The sequence below is a fragment of the Glycine max genome, chromosome 11 (genome assembly GCF_000004515.6).
Source record: "Glycine max cultivar Williams 82 chromosome 11, Glycine_max_v4.0, whole genome shotgun sequence".
Classification (NCBI taxonomy): Eukaryota; Viridiplantae; Streptophyta; class Magnoliopsida; order Fabales; family Fabaceae; genus Glycine; species Glycine max.
In genome coordinates, this window is record NC_038247.2 from 23,368,828 (window position 1) to 23,382,720 (window position 13,893).

Consider the following 13,893-nt stretch of genomic DNA (forward strand, 5'->3'; position numbering starts at 1 on the left):
ACTTGCCTCTCTGTACGGGGTTCTGGCATCTCAAGGATAGCCTTCACTTTTTCGGGGTCTACCTCTATCCCTTTCTGGCTTACAACGAAACCAAGCAATTTCCCTGATTTGACCCCAAAGGTACACTTAGCGGGGTTCAACCTTAATTGATATTTCTTAAGCCTTTCGTCGGAGTCAATTGCTGCCTGGACGGCTAGGGCACATGCTTCATATTCCGCCATGTGTTGTGCAGTCGAATCCTAGCCTGGCTGTGAAAGGTACACATTGATTGTCCGGAGAGATCAACACTGCCCCAACGCCATGACCTAGAATGTTTGACGCTCCGTCAAACCATACGGTCCATTTGTCCCGATCTTCGTCCAACTTTTCCTCGAACAAGGCCATGATGTCCTCATCCGGGAATTCCGGATGCATGGGCTGGTAGTCGTTAAGAGGCTGTTGGGCCAAATAATCTGCCAAAGCGCTTCCTTTTATCGCCTTTTGGGTGACGTAGACTATATCAAACTCAGATAGCAAGACTTGCCACCGGGCGATTCGTCCTGTGAGAGCTGGCTTTTCAAAGATGTACTTGACCGGGTCCATTTTGGATATCAACCAGGTAGTATGACTCAGCATGTACTGCCTTAGGCGATGGGATGCCCATACTAAAGCACAACACGTTCTTTCGAGCAAGGAGTAATTCATCTCACAGGTCGTGAACTTCTTACTTAGGTAGTAAACAGCGCGCTCTTTCTTCCCGGATTCGTCATGTTGCCCCAGCATACACCCCATTGACTCGTCCAAGATTGTCATGTACAAAATGAGAGGCCTTCCAGGTACTGGTGGCATAAGCACGGGAGGATTCATTAGGCACTTTTTGATCCTTCCAAAAGCCTCTTGGCAATCCTCATTCCACCGATCAGTTTGGTTTTTGCGCAAGAGTTTAAACAACGGCTCACAAATGGCGGTGAGCTGCGATATGAATCTGGCAATATAATTCAAGCGCCCCAGGAAACCTCGGACTTGCCTCTCTGTACGGGGTTCTGGCATCTCAAGGATAGCCTTCACTTTTTCGGGGTCTACCTCTATCCCTTTCTGGCTTACAACGAAACCAAGCAATTTCCCTGATTTGACCCCAAAGGTACACTTAGCGGGGTTCAACCTTAATTGATATTTCTTAAGCCTTTCGAACAACTTCCGCAGGTTGACAAGGTGTTCTTCCTCAGATTTAGATTTAGCAATTATGTCGTCCACGTAGACCTCGATCTCTTGATGCATCATATCATGGAACAAAGCCACCATGGCCCGTTGATAAGTTGCCCCGGCATTCTTGAGTCCAAAGGACATCACCTTGTAACAGAACGTTCCCCACAGGGTGACGAAAGTAGTCTTTTCCATATCCTCAGGCGCCATCTTTATCTGATTGTAACCAGAGAAACCGTCCATGAAGGAAAATAAAGCGAAATTGGCCGTGTTATCTACGAGGATATCGATGTGTGGTAACGGAAAATTGTCTTTGGGACTGGCCCGATTCAGGTCCCGGTAATCTACACACATTCGTACTTTCCCACCTTTTTTAGGAACTGGTACGATGTTGGCAACCCATTCTGGATACCGAGCGACGACCAGAAATCCAGCGTCAAATTGCTTCTTCACTTCTTCTTTTATCTTCAAGGATGTTTCGGGCTTCATCCTCCTCAATTTCTGTTTTACTGGGGAACACCCGGGATTTAGAGGTAACCGGTGCTGCACAATGTCAGAACTCAAACCGGGCATATCTTGGTATGACCAAGCAAAGATGTCTTGGTAGTCTTTTAGCAGGATTATTAATTCTTCACGGATAGGTGCGGTAATGCCTGTACCTATCTTTACTTCCCTCTTTCCACTGCCAATTCCTAAGTCTACTAGCTCTGTTTCTTCTTGATGAGGCCCCATTTCTTGGTCCTCATGGGCGACCATTCTTTCTAGTTTCGAAGGAAGTCCCACATCCTCATCTCCTTCATCTTCCGTTTGATTCATTTCTTGCTCGAAGTTGATAGACGGGTCCCAGGTATTAGTACCTTCGGGGGACTCGTCATCGAATCTGCCGTTTTAGAAAAAGAAGTAAACATGCAAATGAATGAGAATGGGTAGAGACCAGGAACAGATGAAGAAAGATCCTTGTATTATAAATTCAAAAACAAAAGACACAAAGCCTTAACAAAATGAAAAAACTCTAAAGCCTAGGCCCAACTATAGAGCTTTTAAAACCGTAAAGGTTTACATTATGCTTGTTGCGTAAATGCCGGGGCGTTCCTCCACTCGCCAATTTCCCAACTGGAAATCAGGAGAGCATGGTCGTACCAAATCCAAAGTACTTGGAACATCATCTTCACACATCGCGAACACTTGACCTTCGTCTCCCAGACCCGCACTTATAAAGCTTCTACTTATATGGCAGGGCGGGCTTCCTTCACTTTCTTGTCCCAACGCGAGCTCTGACCACCGTTCTTCCTTCCCGCGATGCTTCTTTTCATGTCCGCCTGAGTGGGCTTATAGCCTAAACCATACTTCCCATGATTTCCTTGGGTTTTTATCAGGCTAGTTATGCCGCCATTGTCTTTGCCTAAACCCATCCCGGGTTCATAACCGTTCCCCAACATAACTCGGGCCATCATTACCGCCGCATCGGACAGACAAGGTTGCCCAAAGAGGGAGTCCACGGAGGAAATGCTGACCACCTCAAAAGACTGGAAAGCGGTTTCTAACGATTCTTCTGCGGCTTCCACATAAGGCATGGAGGATGGGCAGCTTACCAAGATATCTTCCTCGCCTGACACGATGACCAAGTGCCCCTCCACTACGAATTTCAGCTTTTGGTGGAGTGTAGAAGGCACAACTCCCACTGAGTGGATCCAAGGGCGCCCCAATAGGCAGCTATAGGGGGGGTTAATATCCATTATCTGGAAGGTGACTTGACAGGTGTGAGGGCCTATTTGTACTGGGAGATCGATCTCTCCCTAACCTCTCGGCGAGTGCCGTCGAAGGCCCGAACCACCATTGAACTTGGTTTTAAATGGGAAGCATTGAATGGTAACTTGTCCAAAGTGCTCTTAGGCATCACGTTTAAACTGGAACCATTATCGATGAGCACCTTGGCCACGATATGGTCCATACACTTGACTGATACGTGTAAAGCCTTATTATGCCCTCTCCCCTCGGCGGGGATTTCTTCTTCGGCGAAGGCAAGATAGTTGTTGGCAGTGATATTGTTGACCAGCCCTCCGAAACCTTCTACCGAAATATCTTGGGCCACGTGAGCCTCGTTCAGCACTTTTACCAGCAGAGCCCGATGAGGCTCGGAGCTCATAAGTAACTCTAGCAGCGAGACCCTAGCCGGGGTTTTGTTGAGCTGTTCGATAACCTTGAATTCTTATAAAGCTTCTACTTATATGGCAGGGCGGGCTTCCTTCACTTTCTTGTTTCCAACGCGAGCTCTGACCACTGTTCTTCCTTTCCACGATGCTTCTTTTCATGTCCGCCTGAGTGGGTTTATAGCCTAAACCATACTTCCCACGATTTCCTTGGGTTTTTATCAGGCTAGTTATGCCGCCATTGTCTTTGCCTAAACCCATCCCGGGTTCATAACCGTTCCCCAACATAACTCGGGCCATCATTACCGCCGCATCGGACAGACAAGGTTGCCCAAAGAGGGAGTCCACGGAGGAAATGCTGACCACCTCAAAAGACTGGAAAGCGGTTTCTAACGATTCTTCTGCGGCTTCCACATAAGGCATGGAGGATGGGCAGCTTACCAAGATATCTTCCTCGCCTGACACGATGACCAAGTGCCCCTCCACTACGAATTTCAGCTTTTGGTGGAGTGTAGAAGGCACAACTCCCACTGAGTGGATCCAAGGGCGCCCCAACAGGCAGCTGTAGGGGGGGTTAATATCCATTATTTGGAAGGTGACTTGACAGGTGTGAGGGCCTATTTGTACTGGGAGATCGATCTCTCCCCTAACCTCTCGGCGAGTGCCGTCGAAGGCCCGAACCACCATTGAACTTGGTTTTAAATGGGAAGCATTGAATGGTAACTTGTCCAAAGTGCTCTTAGGCATCACGTTTAAACTAGAACCATTATCGATGAGTACCTTGGCCACGATATGGTCCATACACTTGACTGATACGTGTAAAGCCTTATTATGCCCTCTCCCCTCGGCGGGGATTTCTTCTTCGGCGAAGGCAAGATAGTTGTTGGCAGTGATATTGTTGACCAGCCCTCCGAAACCTTCTACCGAAATATCTTGGGCCACGTGAGCCTCGTTCAGCACTTTTACTAGCAGAGCCCGATGAGGCTCGGAGCTCATAAGTAACTCTAGCAGCGAGACCCTAGCCGGGGTTTTGTTGAGCTGTTCGATAACATTGAATTCGCTCTGCTGAATTATCCGAAGGAACTCGCTGGCTTCCTCTAGCGACACCTCCTTTCTACCATCCCTTTTCTCTGGGGGCCCCTTTGCTGGCATATCTTTACTCGAAGCGTGGGGTGCTTCGCCATCTTGTTCCTCCACCACTTTTCCTTTTCCTTTGACGTCGGCGGGTTGGACTGGTAGGTCCGGAGGTGCGAACACACGACCACTACGGGTCACACCGCTCAGCCCCGTGATATTTGTTACTTTAGCTGACAGCGAGCTGACGTCAGTGACTTCTTCTTCCTTCTTCCCCGGAGGTGTATATCTCCACGGGACCGCGTGACTATTTTGGTACGGGAAAGGAACAGGTTTGGCCATTAAGGGGTGCCCGGGCTTTTGCGAGGCTGCACTTTTAGTGAAGTATATCACCAAGGGTTTGGGCTTCGCAACACCGCTCCCCTCCGTAGATTGCATGCATATATGCTGCTCTTCTTTTCCTTTAATGCCGACTTCTAGTCGACCTTGGTCTATCATCCGCTGTAACAATTCCTCTACTTCCAAACACGTCTCCATGTCATGCATCTCGCCGGAATGTAGCAGACAGGAATCCTCCTTACACCCACTATGGGGAATTACACCTCCCTTTTGTAGGGCCTCAAAGATAAACCTCCTAGGGGTTGCCACATCTCTTAAAGGTTTGGACCTGTGGGGCCTATCAGATTCAACTGCATTAACCGCTCCCCCTCCATGATTGGCGAGCGGGTTGGTCCTCACATTGGGCCGATCCTCTTGGAAAGTCAGCCATCCGGCATCCATTAGATGTTGGACCTTGTATTTAAGGGCCAAGCATTTTTCGACGGAATGCCCCGGGGCACCCCCATGGTACTTGCAAGTTGCATTAGGGTCATACCATTTCGGGAAAGGGGGTTCGAGGACCCTTCCGGGAGTTACCACGGCCAAATGATTGGCGATGAGGGATGGTAGAAGATCTTCGTACGTCATCGGGAGCGGGGTGAATTCCGGCAATGGCCTTGGAGGGAAGTTCCTTGTCGTGTTGGAATTACCGGCCGGTCGAGCCGTGTTCGGAGTTGGAACTTGGGGAGCTTCCCTCTGGGTGGGTGCCTTAGGCTGCACGGGTGTTGAACTAGAGGCGTTCCCAGCATGAGCCGAGAATCTTGGGTGATGTTGCGCGTACTGATGGGTACCATGAGGTGTTTGCTGGGTTTTGACCCATGCGGGTGTTGAAGAGACGGCATGGGCATCTCCTTCCTTCCTTTTTGCCCCTGTTGCCCCGATTCTTTTGGCGTTCACGTTTGTGGAGGAAACGTAATCAAACTTTCCTCTCTTCAATCCCACCTCGATTCTTTCCCCGGCAAACACCAGATCCGCAAAGCTGGACGGCATGTAACCCACTAGCTTCTCATAGTAGAACACTGGCAGAGTGTCTACCATCATGGTGATCATCTCTCTCTCAACCATGGGAGGAGCTACTTGTGCCGCCAAATCCCTCCATCGCTGCGCATATTCTTTAAAGGTTTCACCCTCTTTCTTAAACATATTCTGCAGTTGAGTACGGTCAGGAGCCATATCAGAATTGTACTGGTACTGCCTTAGGAAGGCGGTGATCAGATCCTTCCATGTACGGATACGGGAAGCTTCCAAATTAGTGTACCACACTACCGCAGCTCCGGCCAAGCTATCCTGAAAGAAGTGTATCAACAACTTTTCATCTTTAGAATGAGCGCCCATCTTACGGCAGTACATTTTGAGATGGTTTTTGGGACAAGTCGTCCCTTTATACTTGTCGAAGTCCGGCACTTTGAACTTCGGGGGAATAACAACATCGGGTACTAAGCAAAGATCCGTCATGTCTGCAAACGGATAGTCCCCAAATCCTTCCACAGCCCTCAATCTTTCCTCAAGGAGATCGAGCTTCCTCCTTTCTTCAGTTGCCGGGGGCGGCCCTTCCATAGACAAAACTATTGGCGAGGCTGCGATGTTGGGTTGGGGCAACGTGCCTGGTGCCGGCCCTTCGGGGATCGGGGGATAAAACTCGACATCCCTCCGAGCATAATCTTGAGGGTCTTTATGGACTTCGTCGGGCTGCTGAGGAGGCTCTTTTTCATGGACGGGAGAAGCAATGTGGCCCGCATCTTCTTGCAAGATGGGTGGTGAATAGTTGGGCGGCAATCCATAAGGGTAAGCCGCTCGGTTGTATCCCAGGTGAGGGCTGCCATCGTGCCCCAGTGTGTCCCTTCCCCGTCCTACTATGTTTGAGGGAGGATGGTGCGTAGTTGCCAAGAGAGTCGGGTCTGCTTCGGCAGCCGAACTGACAGCGGCGGCAGTGGCCGCGTTCTTCTCCATGAGCTGTTTCATACCTAACATGGCCTCCATCATGGAGGCCATTTGTTCTTTCAGAGCCGACATGTCGGCTTTCATCTGTTCCTGCGTCTCCTCTTGATCACCCATCGTTCTAGATTTGGATCTGGTGCGATAGGGATCCCTTGCGGCGCGTTTAGTTATGGTGTTTTTCCCTAAAAAACCAAACGTGAGGAGTGGGTAAAGAAAGAAAATGCATGCTAGAGATGAGATGTAGGAGTGATTTGATTTGCACAAGTTTTTTGGAGTAGGAACATGGGACCAACTCATTTTATTTCAAAAAGGAAGTCGTATCTAGTCAAGGTCTAAGAGACCATACAAGTTTCCTAACGATTTCTAATTATGTGGGCCATTAAGTCTATCATATGCTGACAATAGCCGAGAAGCCCATGAATCTCTTCGGGGGCGGAGTAGGTGTCTGCCATCGCCTTGGCCTTGGCTAACCATCGGGGAAGTTCTTGACTCCCGTTCAAGGTAAGAGCAAACCGATCCATCCACATGGTTGCCTCTTGGTGTAAAGAGTCGATCACCCTTCCTCTAGCCTCTTTTTCCGCATATACTTGAGCATACTCATCCGCGATTCTATGCTCGTGGGCCGTGGCTAGACCTAACTCTTCTTCGTACTTGGCGATGATAGCTAACATGTTGGTCTCTGTCTCGCATAAACGCTGAGACAAGCTTCTTTTGGACCTTGAACAAGCAATCAACTCCTCTTTCAGAACCATGCTATGTGCTCGCGACTGGTCCCTTTCTTCCCTTCGCAACTTGAGTTCACTATTGCTACCCCATAGAGCTCCGCGAAATTTGTTCCGGCCATACTCTTCCTTGCGAGCCCTCTTGGCCTCTCGTTCAAGGGCTCTTGCGGTAATTGCATTCTCTTCCCGTAACCCGGCACACTCCTTCCGAACGTGTGTAGCAGCCAACTTGAACTTCTCCTTGGCGAGTTTTGCCTTTCCTAACTCGCTTTTGAGAGCTTGGACTTCCTCGTCCTCTTCCGGTGCTTCAAAATTCTCTTCGCTGACGACTTTCAACTTGGCGAGCCAATCTAAACCTCGTATGCGAACTTTCAGCCATTCGTGGTACCCACCAATGATGCCATTACGAATGCCTCTAAGCTCTTGATCTTTCCTTAACGGGGTTTCCCATGCCTTATGGATTCTTTGTATAGTCTTGGAATTTCGTGCGCCGAGATCCCTCACAAGGAAAGGAGACATGCTTTCTTCCATCGGTGCTCCCCTCATGGGGTACCCTAGTTGTCTTATAGCGAGCGTGGGATTGTAATTAATACAACCCCTCGTTCCTACCAGCGGAATGTTTGGGTACCTTCCACATGAGAAAAGGACTCCTTCTTTTCCTTCCTTCCATCGGGGGAACCAACTGATTGTTCTACCTCCTATCCCGGCCAAGAGCTGGTCCCAATCCATTCTCCTCTTTTCAGTACACGAGCGATGGCTCAGGAGCGGACATGGATGTCTTGTGTCTTGTTGGAACAAGTGTGAAACCAACCAAACACAGAGGGCGGGTAAGCAACAGATGATCCGTGCGCTACTCTTCTCGCACCTTCGGTCAAATGTGTCAAATAGATCTGCCAAGACAGCTACCACCGGACTTTCCTTGCTATGGTGGTAGGCAAGGAAAGCGTCGATTGCTGCTAGGCCTACCAAACCATCCACGTTTGGAAAAAGGACGACCCCAAAGATTAGCAAAGCTAACACATCCATGAACGGGACCCATTCTCCTTGATTGGCCATACCCCTCGCTTTGTCTTCTAGGTACTTCTGTGGTAGGCCCGCTATGCCGTTCCGAGTCTGTTTTATGCGGTCCAAACCTCTTGCGGAATCCTTGACCACAGTTGCAATTCTACTCAAAGAGGGGAGACACCCGGAGGAAAGATATGGCTTTCTTCCCCCGAGAGGACATCCTAGAATTTCCTCAAATTCTTCAATGGTTGGTACTAATTGGAAGTCTCCGAATGTGAAGCATCTCAAAGGCTGGTCGTAGTATTGGGTGAGTGATGCAATGGCTTCTATGGACACCTCTGCTATGGTCAACTCTAAGATCTTTCCGTAAGTCTTGCGGAAGGCTTGCATTTGGAGGGGTTCCATCAACCGCCCTAATTCCTTGATGCTGGTGGTATCTGGGCTTTTGACCTTGACTTGGTAGAACCTCTTGCCGGTTTGATTTGTTCCCATGCTTACTAAAGTGAGACAAAAGCCGGTGCAAATCAAAACTCCGATATCTCATGGGTGGGATGGATGAATGCATGAAGAAATGCATATGACACAGATGCAATTTACGAATACGGGGGTCCGGGGAATTTGTCACCTTCTTAGATACGACATCTAGGGGTAGCGAAATGCCCCAACGCACGTTTTTAAGAAGGCGACACGGACCCTCCGTTGGTTTGTTTACAGTAGGGATCAAGACAGAACCCATATGCAATGCCTATGCAAAAGACACAATGCGGGAATGTGCACAGTATGACAATATTTACCGAACATAAGCAAAAGGGTATATGATACTTGCATGGCAGTGTGAAAAATGGCACGCAGCGTGTTTGCTTCGTGCCCCTATTTAAGGGACCTATAAGGGAGAGAACTAACTAGGCTTTTAGCAATAATCCCCAAGGTAGTTATATCTCTCTTGATGGTTTCTAGAGGTATCATCCCCTTTGAAGAACATATTGTAGCAGTAGGGACTACTAGCAACAATAGGTTTTCAAAGAGAAAAGCTCTAGATGAGGGTTCACTGTAATCAAGCAAGTCGGAGACCTAGCATGATCACAGATTCACCTCCACTCCTTATGCTCCCATGAACCCGGGTATAGGGCCCTTTTTCACTCACAGTGTGTGCAAATAGTGTTGGTGTTTGGGTGCATCAAATGAATAAATATTTACTTCATGCATACATTTAAAACGCACTAAAAGCAACAAAGAGCTTATATACACAAGAACATAATGAAAGGAAACCAACAAAGGGGTAAGTCATGATAAAACATTGCACAAGATTTAAATGGCCTAACTCTCTAAAAACAGGTCCCCAGTGGAGTCGCCAACTGTCGCAACCTACCCTTCGGCGGGAGGGCGACGCGTGACTCGCGGGATGCGTGTTCCACGAAAGGAATACGCGCGGAGTCGCCACCAACGTTTATTTGAGGAAAACGTCGGAAAAGACGCGATCTACGAACTTTTTAGTGAAAGGTCCGGGAGTTGTATTTACGCACGGGGAAGGTATTAGCACCCCACACGCCCGTCCCAAGGGACGACAGCCTTTAATCGAATGTGCAAACATGACTTTGATTTTTATGTTCTTATATCCTTTATACCCTTTTTATATTTTTTCTTTTTTGTGGTCGACAAGGGTGTTTCCCTTTGCTCCTACGTATTCCTCAATTCGGGATGAGAAAATCAGACCTACGTAGTTCTTTCGGAACAAAGTGTTTGGTTAAGTTGTTTTTGTCTTTTTTGCAAAATATGTTTTTATTGAACAAAAGGTCATTTAAGGTGTTGAACCATGAAACGGTCTTTTGATTTTTGAAAGGGGAGAAACGTTAAGGCTTTGGACCATTAACGATCTCTTGTTTTTTTGAAAGGAGAGAAACGTTAAGGCATTGGACCATTAACGATCTCTTGGGGTGGTCGACAAAAGCGGGGCTTTTGCTCCTACGTATCCTCCATGAGGAACTCAGACCTACGTAGTTCTTTCTTATCAAATGATTCTTTTTACTTAAGTGGTGATCATTTTAAGGCGTTGGACCTTAAAAATGATCCATTTTACTTAGTGAGAAATTGAAATGACAAACTTCAAAAGCCTATTTTTGTGGACGAGCTTGACTAGGCGAGTTGATTTTAGCCTTAATTTCACTTTAGTTATTAATCAATTCGATTAAGAATGAGAAATCCCAAAGAGAAAACGTCCGATTGATTTTCCGCCTTATTTTACTAAAAAAGGATATTTTTTGATTATTATATTATTTTTTACCTCTTTTTGATTTCCAACGTGGTTACGGCACGACCGAACGGTCGGAATTTATTTTAACCGAAGTTAATGGATAATACAATTCAAACGTTCGGTGGAAATTTATTTTATTTTTAAGTTAAGCGAGAAATGACTTAGGTAAAATGGCTTAAGCACGTCAATAGGGGGTATAAAAAGTAAACAAAACGAGAATCAAAATGCACGAAACACAATGTGGACCACTATGGGTACATAGAATGAATCGAAAAGCTTGGTTCGAGGTACTTACCCGTTGAAGATCGAAGAACGATGAAGAACGAATGAAGAACGTCGAAGAACGGTTGAAACCTTTGCGAGATTCCTCACGGAAAACGTTACGGAAACGTTTCGGAAGCGCCTCGGCTTAGATTTTCTTCACGGAAACAATTTTTCCAAGCAAATTCGAAAGAGAGAGAAGTGCCTAAGGGGCTGGACCCCTTCCTTCTTCATTTCCTCCCCTATTTATAGCAAAATAGGGGAGGTGGTTGCCGCCCAGCTCGCCCAGGCGAGCAGGGTTGCTTCCTCCAGAAGCAACCGCCTTCTGGAGGAATCTTCTGGAGGGCCCAAGTGGGCCTGGGTGCTATTTGCACCCCCATTTTTACTAAGTACACCCCCCTCTGCTGTTTTTTGGTGATTCTTTTTTCGTAAAGTTACGGAAACTTACGAATTTCGTAACGATACTTCTTCTCTTTCCGTAATGTTACGGAACCTTGCGGATTACATAATCATCCCCTTTTTGACTTACGGAATGTTACGGAACCTCACTTAATTATGCAACGATGCTTCCATTTGATTTCCGGTGTGTCACGGAAACTTACGGATTGTGCATCAATATTTTTTGGTTTTTTCGGCATGTCCTGGAATTTCACAAATTGCCTAATGATGGGTGCCAAGCACCTCACGAGGACCAAAGAATGGTCGCACGTCATCGAGCAAAGGTCCCCGGACGAAATTAGGGTATGACAGTTGTCTAAATCGAGCCTAATCTTACATGAGGGATCTACGGATGAAGCTTGGATATTCAGCCTGACGAGGGATCGAAGGTTTAGTAATTTAGGCTACAACATAGACCACAAGAGCATGATTGATTAGAGAAATAGATTTCTATGCATCAGCTTGTTTGTTAGAAAGACCCAACATATCTACCTATTGCTGTCATTTTATATACCTTGCATTTTATAGTTTTTAGCATACAAGTTTAGTTTAAATTCTGTGTGAAAATATCACTTATACATGTTCCTTCAACAATGCTTTGATTCTGAACTTAATTCAGGCTAACATTAGTTCCTTGTGTTCGATACTCGGATGCATCTGTTTTAATTTTAAATACTTGACGATCCGGTGCGCTTTCCGATAAACCCCCATTGAAATTTCCTTGAGACATAAATGCACAAAAAAGTAACTACAATGGGGGGCGATCAATGATCTTCCTTTGGGGTTTGTGGTGTGTTGTCATAGTTGCATTTGCAATTAAGTAGATCTAATTGTGATCAAGTTTAAGGTTCTAGGTTTGGTGTTTAGTTATTGTAAGGACAAGTTTATTTGAACACATGATTAGTAATGAATTTTTTGTGGAATTGATTATCCATGTTTGAGGTGTGTGTATTGTGCAATTACATTGATGAATTGCAAACTCAATTTGTACAATAATCCTTTGTTTTCAATATTCAGTTTCAAGTGCTACTCCAAAAGAATTAGTAATTTCAATCAATAACAATGACATTAATATCACATAACTAGTAATTTCAGTGTAATAACAATGACACAAATTTCAGTCTAATAAGAATGGCATTAAAGAGTTTTGAACAACATGATGTCTAACAAGCAACAAATCCTACAATACTAAAACATAAATAGAGTTTGGCTACTAACAAAGCCATGTGGTACACAACAAAAATCCAACCAAAATGACATCATTATATACCAAATAGCCATCCAAAATGGAATCATTACAGACCAAAAAGCCACCAAAATGGCATCAGTATAGACCAAAAAGCTAAAGAAAATGAAGTCTTCTTCAATGTTGGTTTCAAAATATCATCTTCACTTTCAGATTACTTCTTGCAATGTGTTCCTTGTTGTCCCACAAAATGACTACTGCCTTCAAATTTTGTTTTGCCTTTTCTTCTTGTCACTCTTGTTGATGGGCTTGTAATTTTGGCCTTGTCCCTAAACCATTTATCTCCTTGTTGTTGAGAAACCTGAAATTCAACATTTTTTCAGTAATGTATATATAGTTAATGAAGGAAAAGGGTTGAATAAAATTATATACAACCTTATCAACACTAGCAACAACACTAGATGTTGGTTGTTTTGGAAAAGCCAACCTAAAACACAATTCAGTCAATCTTATTGGTTGTAAAATTTTCCTTTCTATCACATTATTTATAGATTGGCCTTTTGTCAGCTCTGACAACTTTTTCAAGCTGTCAATTCTAGTAGGGAATAGATTTTGAATAGGTGTTGATCTTTTAGACTTCCTGACCTTTTTGTAGGTGCTCCAATTCCCTACAAATATGATGCATAGTACATTAATTTAAGACCTCTATGGTGACCAACAACATATTTAAGTTCCACATCACTTGTAATCTCACCAACTTGGTGGACTTTGCACTCTCAAAAGACAACCTTGTTACTATTTTAGAAGCTGTTTGAGAAGTTGCTTCAGAAGGTGGTTGTGCTTGAGAAGCTGGTTATGCTTGTGAAGCAGCCATACCAGATGGTTGTGCTACAGAAGCTGGTTGAGAACCCTATTCAAATGCTGATGGAAGAGCTGGTTGAGAAGCTGATTCAGAAGCTGCCTTTGCACCTTTGATAGACCTTGAAGATGATAGTTTTGCCTTTTTCATAGTTTTTGAACCAAGGTATTTTTAAGGTACTTCTTTCCTTTTATTTAGATGACCACCTATTGGTGTCATTCCCTAATCCAAAAATAATTGACATTTTAAGTCATTTATATATGGCTTTAAAAGATGTAACTAATGTAAACAAGTTACTTACCTCAATAACAAGTTCATTCTTAGCTTGTTGTGACTAAATAATACCTAATGTGTTGTTAGTTATAGAAACTATGCCACCTTCTGCATTGGCTTCATTCCTTGGTTGAATAATAGTGCCTTCATTCTTTAGTTCCTCAACTATTGGAGGA